The sequence below is a fragment of the Tasmannia lanceolata genome, unplaced genomic scaffold, assembly GCF_043159265.1.
Source record: "Tasmannia lanceolata isolate RefF3 unplaced genomic scaffold, GAP_Taslan_0.1 ptg000011l, whole genome shotgun sequence".
NCBI classification, from domain to species: domain Eukaryota; kingdom Viridiplantae; phylum Streptophyta; class Magnoliopsida; order Canellales; family Winteraceae; genus Tasmannia; species Tasmannia lanceolata.
The window spans coordinates 9,834,197-9,844,433 of record NW_027518688.1 but is presented as its reverse complement, the minus strand read 5'-3'; positions in this window follow the sequence as shown (position 1 = coordinate 9,844,433).

The window sequence follows — 10,237 nt, the reverse complement described above, 5'->3', positions numbered from 1 at the left end:
TTCAGATTGGGAATTGATCTAGGTTACTAGAGTCCCTCTGGTACTGATTATTTATTATTTTTTTCTCTTTTTTTTTCATGGAGTTTGACGGCATTTCCCGGTAAGAGATAATGATTCTTCTTCCTTTTAGGTATTGATAAGTAATTTGACTTTGAGGGTGCATATTGGTTTTTGGACATCATTTCATCCTTGAGTCGGTGGCTCTTGATATTTTGATGATCGCTCTGAGATGATTGCTCTTGCACTTTTCATATTGAATTTGATGGCTTCACATTGTCACTCGCGAAACCTGTGACCGGGGCCATTGACTGGAGATATGGAAGTTGTTTCGAATCCATGCCCCTTGTATAGCATGTGATATTCACTTCATTCTTTCTTGAACATTCTACCTGAGTCTTTCTTTTGGCATTAATGGTAGCGCTTATTGGGCCATCTCTTTATCCTCGAAATGGGTTTACCAATTCTTCACACTCTTCATAAGGCAATGTATTTCCAACAGGCATTTACTGGATCAAAGTTTCAGTGCCAATGTTTACCATTTCAATTTTCTCTTTTAGAAGCTGGGCTCGGCGCTCCTCCTCTTGTTCGAGCATAGGCTGCAACTCAAGAGGAGTTTCGTCGGCATCTTCTTCCTCATTTGAGGAGGGAGTATTATTCTCGTTGGTTATTAAAATTAGAAGCACACTTTGGAATGTATAGAGAAAGCAAGTTTCATTGAATTGAAAAAGACCACATCTGATAAGACTTATTCTGAACAGACTCAGAATTCACACTCTTGACTCAAAAATAAAAGTAAGAAACGACTCAACTAGACTAGAAATTTATTCAAACTTTTTAGAAGACTGCACTTAATAACTGGACTTGACATCATGACTGGACTTAATTAAAATAGCAAAAGGACTAAGACTGCTGCAACTGTCCGGCTTTGGAGGCTCGGCGAAAGCTGGCTCGTAAATGGTACTTTCAACTTCTGATTCTTTTCATTGTATCCAGACCTGTGCTTCTTTGAACCCTCAGTTATCTAAGCATTGCGATCGGCTGGCGACAGTACTGCATGATTCGGGTAAGCTAATTTCTTTCATCAATCAACTTTTGGATCCTAAATTTTAAGGCAATGCAATTATCAGTAAGGTAGCCAGGGCCTCTATGGTATTCACAATACTGATCCATTCTCCAATTTGCTGGTAAAGGATTAGGAGGAGCCCTAATGCCGGGTAGGGTAATGTGACCTGAAGCTAACCCTTGCTGCAAAATGGCTGACGAGGGAAACGGGAGAGGGGTAAATTCCTTCTTGAGCGCTTGCTTAGGTGTAGCCGTTAACTTATTGTATTTGAATACCATGGGATTTTGCAGCTCGTTGATATTTTTTGAAGTAGAATTGCCCCCGTTATAAGCCCCATGTGTTGTGGCCACTTTGATCTCCTGACCTATGGAGACCGGGCTCAATATATTTTGACCCATCATTGTACATTGCTGGTCGTGATTATCGTGAGACTTTCTCTTCATTTGCTCAGACCACGGTTTGTGGTCATCAGGAAAGGATGGAGTTTCGCCACTTGACAAAAGATTTTGAGGGTCGAGGAGCTCTATGTCTATAAGGTCTTGAATAACATATTTCAAGCTGAGGCATTTATCAGTAGCATGACCAGGACGTAAATGGTAATCACAAAATTCTTTTATTTGGAAGGTCCTGGGAAGAGGATTAGGAACAAGCTCTGGTCCCAATAGTGTTATCATTCTTTCCTTGAGCAACCATTTCAAAGCATCAGGTCGCGAGATTGGCAAGTCAGTGAATTCTCTTTTGGGAGTTTCAGATGGTGGCTCTTGGTCATATTCAAGAATTAAGGGCCCAACAGAATCCTGCTGGTGCTGGGAGACAGAGTTTCTAGTAACAACCTCCTGGACCTTGGTATTTTTGTCAGCGAAATGTTCCGAGCTTTGGGACTGACAATACCAGGTTTGCATTTGTTGCTTTATCTGATGAACTTCTTCTGTTAGCGCAGCCACTTGTCTAGAGAGATTCACAATTAGCTCTTCCGAACCCATAACCATGGAGAGGCTCGGATTTTTGCCCTTAGAAACAACAGTGGTCGGACTAAATTTCTCAGTAAGTTGAGCTTTGATGAATTGATTTTCTTCCTTCAATTCCTTCATCTGTTGGACGAGCTGGGTCAAGGCTTCCATGATGTAAGAGAGCTGTGAATTTTCATAGAGTCTGCCATGAGTATGGAAGGAGAGGATTAGAGACGCTTCCAAAGAAAATGGGGAATTAGCTTCCTCACTGACCACGAATAGATTCAAACCCAAGAAGCTTTCTTGGATTTTCAGCTGTGAATAGTCCTGACATGGAAACAATAAGAACGGTATATGAGCTTGACATTCAAGGAGTGTTCATTCTCAATGACTGAAAAAAAGATTACACATTTAAACAAGTAATTGGGACAATAGAATGAATCATAAAGGACCAAGACATGACAATGATGACAGATTCTATAGGGGAATGCCCCTAGTTCAAGGATTATGAGAGTGAACTCTGAAGGACTTAGCAAAATATTCTTGAAAAAGGTTGCCCTTAGAGTAAGAAAAGACTAAGGGTACAAGTACGATCAGATCATCAAGATTGCACAATCAAATGATTGAGACACAATTCCTGCCAATTGAGAAAGGGAATGAGGACATAATCTAATCCCACAAGAGGCGAATGATAGACACATGATCAAAAGATGAGATTGCATAGGATTACTTTCAACGGGTAGATCAAGAATGACTAATCCTATAATATCTTTGGAAAATTATGGGATTTATATCCTAACCCCAAAGGGAAAGTTTTTAATCTTCGTACATTTTAACAGTGTTACCTGAAGGCATAAAATCCTAATCCTAATCTAGCGGAGTGGAGAGAGGATCTCGACTCATGACTTTGTTTGTGCACCTAAGGACCGATCGTAGCCATTGGAAGATGGACTACGGCCTAATCTAGACACAAATGGGTAGGATTTCCTAAGCTATGCTCACACACGTGATGCACGTGTGTTCGTATATTATATGCATGTGTGGGTTAGTCTAAGGGTAAGGCCAAGAGTTCCCTTAGCGCGAATCCGTGCTCAATATACTGTACCAGTGTCCGGCGTATCAGTACGTGAACAAGAGATCCATTTACGCACCATAAAGGTGCTAGGCTAAGGGTGGAATGCTTCTCTAGCACAGAGGCACCAGGTGATGAAATCCCAGTCAACCATGCTAGATAACACTCCGGGTTCCTAAAATAGGATGTGTGTGCATGTGAGATGCAAGGGTTTAGATGCAACTGATGTAAGTGTGTGCAATAAGTTTGCGCAATCTATGATGCCTTCAGGTTTTGTTAGATTAAGTTTGAGTAAAATATGATGAAAAAATAAAACATACAAACTAATCTAACAAGTATATAAGAGATAGAGTTTTCATGAGCCAGTTAAATTAAATTCAAATGAGTTATCCTTTGAAGTTTTAATGAAGTTAGGTGGTCCCCAGCAGAGTCGCCAAACTGTGGGACCCGATCCCGCGAGAGGGGTGGGGCGCGAGCCGCCACGCCCTCTCTTGGTCTCTCGTACCCACGCGATTGGCCTGTGCTCTCTTATTATTGATTCTAATTCATCTTTTATGTGAACTTGGGATCACTAAAGTAATCCGAATTCCACACAAAAGAGAGTGACAGAGTCGCCACCTAGATGTGGGATCTAGGACCCATAATTAACCAGAAATCTAGACTCGTTACCTGGTTACAAGAATGGAAGGTATGGGGAGTTATCCACCACATGCACCATTCCTGCCCAATAATCGGTCTTCAATTCCAAAAGTTAACTCTTTTAAATTTATTTTAAATGGCTCATTCAACTCTTTGTTAATGTGCTAACTATGTGACATGCATCCTATGATCTAATTTCAATGTAGATCCTAAATGTGTATCTTGATTTTCCTATCCAACGCAAGAGACAACAAAAACACTCTATAACCAAGCAAGAAACTTAATCAAGGACTCAATATTCTCCTCCTTAAGATTATGACACCACACGAGACCAACACCTTTGGCCACCGTAAGGATGGTCGAGGGACCTTTGACAAGCAACAAAAAATGAATCGGACAGAGAATATGCCATTCGGGTCCATAGTACAAATCCTCCTATCCAACGCAATAAACAACACAAACAATCTCTAACCTATCAAGAAGCTTAATCAAGGACCCAATCTCCCTTTCCTTAAAACACACCCAACTCCAAACATCCCTACATACCCTTGTCTTATAGCAATCATCCCTCCTTCAAACAAGCTATCCTATAGAGGCCGTGATATTCATGGCAAAGTGACGGATGACCCAATCGTAAGAAGCAATATACATGTACTGTACAATTGACTTCTTTAAATATAAATCAAGTTTGAGACCAGGGGATGAAAACCTCATTCCCATATATTGACCAGAAATTTAGTGATGGAGCTTTCTGCTAAGTATAATGTTAATGTATGTTGTAATGGCGCCCAGAAATATAGTAACATTGAAATTTCAAATGTCACTTACATTTCATACAATTGTTAATTGTATTTTAGTGGATGCTCAAATTCTAACATGTAAATTGGGAAACGCCATATGGCATCTGACCTTTAGATCCTTTAAATCCTACCATGTAAAAACAACATCTTCCACAACATGGAAAGGAGGTATTTAACCTTTAGATAGTATTTTGCATAAGTACTTATTAATTTTTGATTTAATAACAATATGACCAGATTGTAAAAATAACACGGAAACCACTAGAAATAGAAATCTAAATTCATTGAAATTTCTACAATAGTAAGATATGAGTAAACATAGCATGCTGTGAGATTTTCATGAATTTTTGAGACTATTTACTACCAATTTCGGATTTTTCAATTTCAAGACCAGATTATGAATTTACACTACATCCCTTAGGAAAAAAGATCCAAATCAATTGAAAATTTTACGGAAGTAAGAAATATAAAATATAAGACTACTATAAAAGTTTTGTGAATTTTAATTGTGATCTGATGTCAGTAACAAATCTCACAAAATCTGATTATTTTCAAAGAAAGCATCAAATAATATACCAAACAAAATCCAAAAATTCTTAAAACTTGATGGTAGAATGTATCAGTACTATATTATGTTCCCACTAAATTTCATTAATTTTGGAATCTATTTAGTATATATTTTATTTTTCTTCGGCAAACAGACATTTTTGAAGAGTTTTCTATTTTCAAAACATGCTTTTTGAGAAAATTACGACTCCGGAAAATGTCCTTTAATCTTGTTCTGATGTGATGAACCCAAGAAAAATTTAAAATTCCACAAAATCAATCATCCTGAGATAGCTATTTTTTCGAATTTTGTAATTTCTCAGCCATTATTTTAAATGAAATTCCATTCTTCACTCAAATTTTCGAAATCCTTTGATCCAATATCTGATCCGATCCGATGGTTATTTTAGTCTATTTAAATAGATCAGTGTATTAAATTTCGGGACGAATCGGAATTGAAACACTCATGTAGATCATGATTTTTAGCACACACATATAATATTGAATTAAATTCAATTAAATGCTAAAAATCATGCAAAAATATAAAAAAATACCAAATAATCTTGAAAAAATTTGAGAATTGTGCACCTACCTGTAATTGAAATCCTCGCAGAATCCGAGAACCGAAGAATCCGAAAAATCTCGCCGATGCTCGATCCAATGTCCTTTCTTCCCTTTTTTTTTTATTCACCACTGTAGAGAGAGTGTGCGAGATATAGGGAGAGATTAACAGAGAGAGAATGAGAGTGAATGAGAGAGATAGCGAGAGATTGACAAAGAGAGTTCGAGAGTTAAGAGACAAATAGAGAATGAAAGAGAGTGAGAGTGAATAAGATTGAGAGAGAATGAAAGTGAGCTAGATTGAGAGATACAAATAGAGAACGAAAGAAGACAGAGAGGGATTGAGATAGACAAAGAGAGACAGAGAAGGATTTAGAGAGAATGTAAGAGATAGAGAGGGATTGAGAGTGAGTGACAGAGAGATAGAGAAACCGAGATAGAGTGAGAGATTGAGACGACACAGAGAGAGTTTGACAGATAGATAGAGAAACCAAGATAGAGTGAGAGATTGAGATGACACAAAGAGAGTTTGACAAATAGAGGGTTGAGAGATAGCAGAGAGAGAATTAAGAGTGAGAGAGATAGAGAGATAGCAGAGAGAGAGCTAAAGATCACGAGAAACAGAGATCGAGAGATGCTCTATTTTTTGTCTCGTATAGAGCGAGAGAGATGAGTGGGGTGGATTGAGAGGGAGTGATGCAGAGAGAATGAAAGATACAGAGAGATGGAGATTACAGAGAGATACTCTGTTTTTTTTAGAGAAGGTGGGTTGGAGACCGAGAGGGGCTGTTAAGGGAAGATGGAGAGAACTGTTGAAGGAGAGGGGAGATTGTGAGAGATAGAGAGATTGAGAGTGGTTGTGAGGGAAAAACAGAGGGAGGTAGAGGGATCGAGAGAAAAAGAGAGTGAGAGAGAGGGAGAGGGAAAAACAGAGTGAGAGGAGGGATCGAGAGAGAGCAACGAGAGAGCCGTTCTTCCTACAGCCCAATCCACCAGAGCTTTCTGTGTTTTTTTCTTTTTCACCGAGCTCTTGCTGTTGGGGAGAAGATATAGGGGAGATGGATGTGGGCTATGGCGAGTGTGAGAGTGAGAGAGAGCAGAGAGAGAACCGCGGAGAGTGGTGAGATATGGCTGCTGTTTGGGATGGGTGTAGAGATGAGGGAGATGAGAGGGATAAGAGGCAGAGAGGGATAGAGAAAAACAGAGAGGGCTTGAGGTTGAGGAGACGCTCCGTTTTTCCCCAGATTCAGAGTTTTCTTCCTTTTTTTTATATTCAGCTCCTACTCTGTATAATAGAAAGCTTCTTTGAACAGAAACTTCACCTTTGCATTTAAGGTCATATTTTAGCTTTCCATTTTAGCCATCCTATTATGGCAAGTTTCCATCTCATATTGACGATTCTTTTTTTATTATTATAGCAAGATAGAAAGCCAATTCCCATGCATTAACCCAATTACCATGCATTCGATTCCACGCAATAAATAAGGATATTCACATGTCCATCATAATTAGAAACTCTCTTTAATAGCTAAGGATGCTAACAATGAAGAAGAATTGCCAAAAAGCAGGTGGACGATCAAGATTTTAAGAGACCAATTCAACTTGGTTTTAGGTGGGTCATATCATAAGTTAGTTGCACCCAAAATCACCTCTTTGGGATGATTCAGACCATCCAACCGATGATCATGCCCACCTAATCATTTTCATGATAATCCAAACCGTCCATTTGATTTGGCCGCAACGTAAATGAGTTGCACCCTTGAAATTATCTCCATAAGATTATCCGAACTACCTAATTGATGGGTCACAACATGCATGGTCATACCCCACAAATCAGCCATTGGATGATCCAATCCGCCCAATCAGTGGGCTGCAATGCAAGTGGGTTGGGCCCTCAAATCATTTTTCATGGGATGATCCGAGCCACTCAATTAATGGACCTCAATATAAATTTGTTGTGCTCCTTAAATCGTTTTCAAGGGTTATCTGAATAGCTCAACTTGATGGTCGCCACAAAAAATTGGCTGTTAAAATGACTTCTCTGAGATCTTGACCGCTCCCTTGATGGACATCTTTATGCATTAGATCGAAATAGGCTCGAAACTCATTTTTCATTAAAACAATATGCGGGTGTGGGACCCGATCCCGCGAGAGGGGTGGGGCGCGAGCCGCCACGCTCTCTCTCTTGGTCTCTCGTACCCACGCGATTGGCGTGTGCATTTTATGATTGATTTTAATTCATCTTTTATGTGAACTTGGGATCACTAAGGCAATCCGAATTCCACACAAAAGAGACTGACAGAGTCGCCACCTAGATGTGGGATCTAGGACCCATAATTAACCAGAAATCTAGGCTCGCTACCTGGTTACGAGAATGGAAGGTATCGGGAGTTATCCACCACATGCACCATTCCTGCCCGATAATCGGTCTTCGATTCCAAAAGCTAACTCTTTTAAATTTATTTTAAATGGCTCATTCAACTCTATGTTAGTGTGCGAACTAAGTGACATGCATCCTATGATCTAATTTCAATGTAGATCCTAAGTGTGTATCTTGATTTTTTTATTTGTTTGAATTCAATCTAAGTGAAAGTTCTCCTAAAATTCTAATTTCATGGAAAATCTTAAGTGATTTGATTAAGCATTTACAAGAAAATTAATATACAAAACACCACAATTTGTTGTAGTGCCGACTCGCGGTTGGTATGCCATCAGACATCCAAGCTGCCTACGTACCCAAGCCTCACTGGGATCAAAGTCGACGTAGTTCAGTGCACCTAAGCTAAGCTACTTATGCCTAACTCAACTAAGACACCGATCTAGACTGATTTGACTGTTTCAACAGTTTTAAGAGGAGTTATTTAATTCAAGTTGAGGATTTTATTATCCTAGGATTTCATTTAAGATGCTATATGATTCTTATCTAAATGCAAGTTGTTCCTTAGACTAATGCAGGTTAGCCTACATCCTAGTTTACTAGGCTTGTCCTAGGAAAGAGTGAGGTGACTAGTGTAACTAGACCTATGGCACGGTTGCTATCCATAGCAAGCGTCCGTGATGAGGCTGGACTCCTAACGCTAGGACTCCCTAAAACCTAAGACTCCCTAAAACTTAAGACAAGACACGACACCAGTGTTCCTAATTTGGGATCTAATGGTTCTTATATCGGAAACCATAATCCAATGGTTCTGAAAGACTCAAGACAAATCGATTCAAGCTCTTGAAGTTAATTTTCGGTTTCTGGACATTCAAGGATTACCAATGGTTCTAGGGTTCACCAATTTCGGCCTTGAATGGCATCCAAGCGAGGAAATCGTGCGCTCTTTCCTTGTGCAATTTAATACTTAGGTTATAGCATCTTATTGCCTGGCATATCTCAGGATTTCCATAGACAGTGAACCTCGGAGCCAACAAAATGCTATAGCTTAAATATTCAAATTGTCAAAGATCGAGTGCAATTGGGATACGATTATGGATGCACTGGCCATTTTTCCAGGGAAATCTAAAGATCCTAAAATTTCTGTTTTAATAGATTAAGGAGTTAATATGTGACAGAGATTTAAGGTTCTTTAGAGATTTTCAGATGATTTTCAATTAATTTCGGATTTTCAATGAATTTTATCAATTTTAAACCATATGAGTGGTTTTACAAGTGAAACTGTTGCAAACGAATTTGAAATGAGTTGAAACTTCTACAGCAGCAAGATATGATGAGATGTAGCTTACTAGGAGATTTTTTCAGATTTTTACATTAAGCACATATTTAATTTTGATTTAACAATTAATTGATCAGATTGCAAAAATAACACAGAAACTACTACAAATAGAAATATAAATTTAATGAAATTTCTACAGTAGTAAGATATAAGTAAAAATAGCATGCTGTGAGATTTTCATGAATTTTAGAAACTATTTACTTTCAGTTTAGGATTTTTCAATTTTCAGGACCAGATTATGAATTAACACTACATCCCATATGAAACAAGATCTAAATCACTTGAAACTTTTACAGAAATTAGAAATATGAAATATAAGACTACTGTAAAACTTTTAAGAATTTTATCTGTGATCTGATGTGTGTTAAAATTCTCCCAAAATCTGATAATTTTCAAAGAAAGCATAAAATAATATACCAAACCAATTCCAAATATTCTCAAAATTTTATGATAGAATATATCAGCATTATATTATTTTCCTACGAAATTTCATTAATTTTGGAATTCGTTTAGTATATATTTTATTTTTCTTCGTCGAAAAGATATTTTTGAAGAGTTTTCTATTTTTAAAACATGATTTTCGAGAAAATTACGATTCTGAAAAACATCCTCCAACCTTGTTCTGATGTGATGAACACAAGAAATATTTAAAATTCCAAAAAACAGATCACCCTGAGATGGCTATTTTTTCGAATTTCGTAATTTCTCAGCCAATATTTTAAATAAAATTCTACTCTTCACTCAAATTCTAAAAAACCGTTGATCAAATGTCCGATCCGATCCAATAGTTATTTTAGTCTATTTAAGTAAAACATCGTATTAAATTTTGGGACGAAACGGATTTGAAACACTCATGCAAATCATGATTTTTAGTTCACACATTTAATATT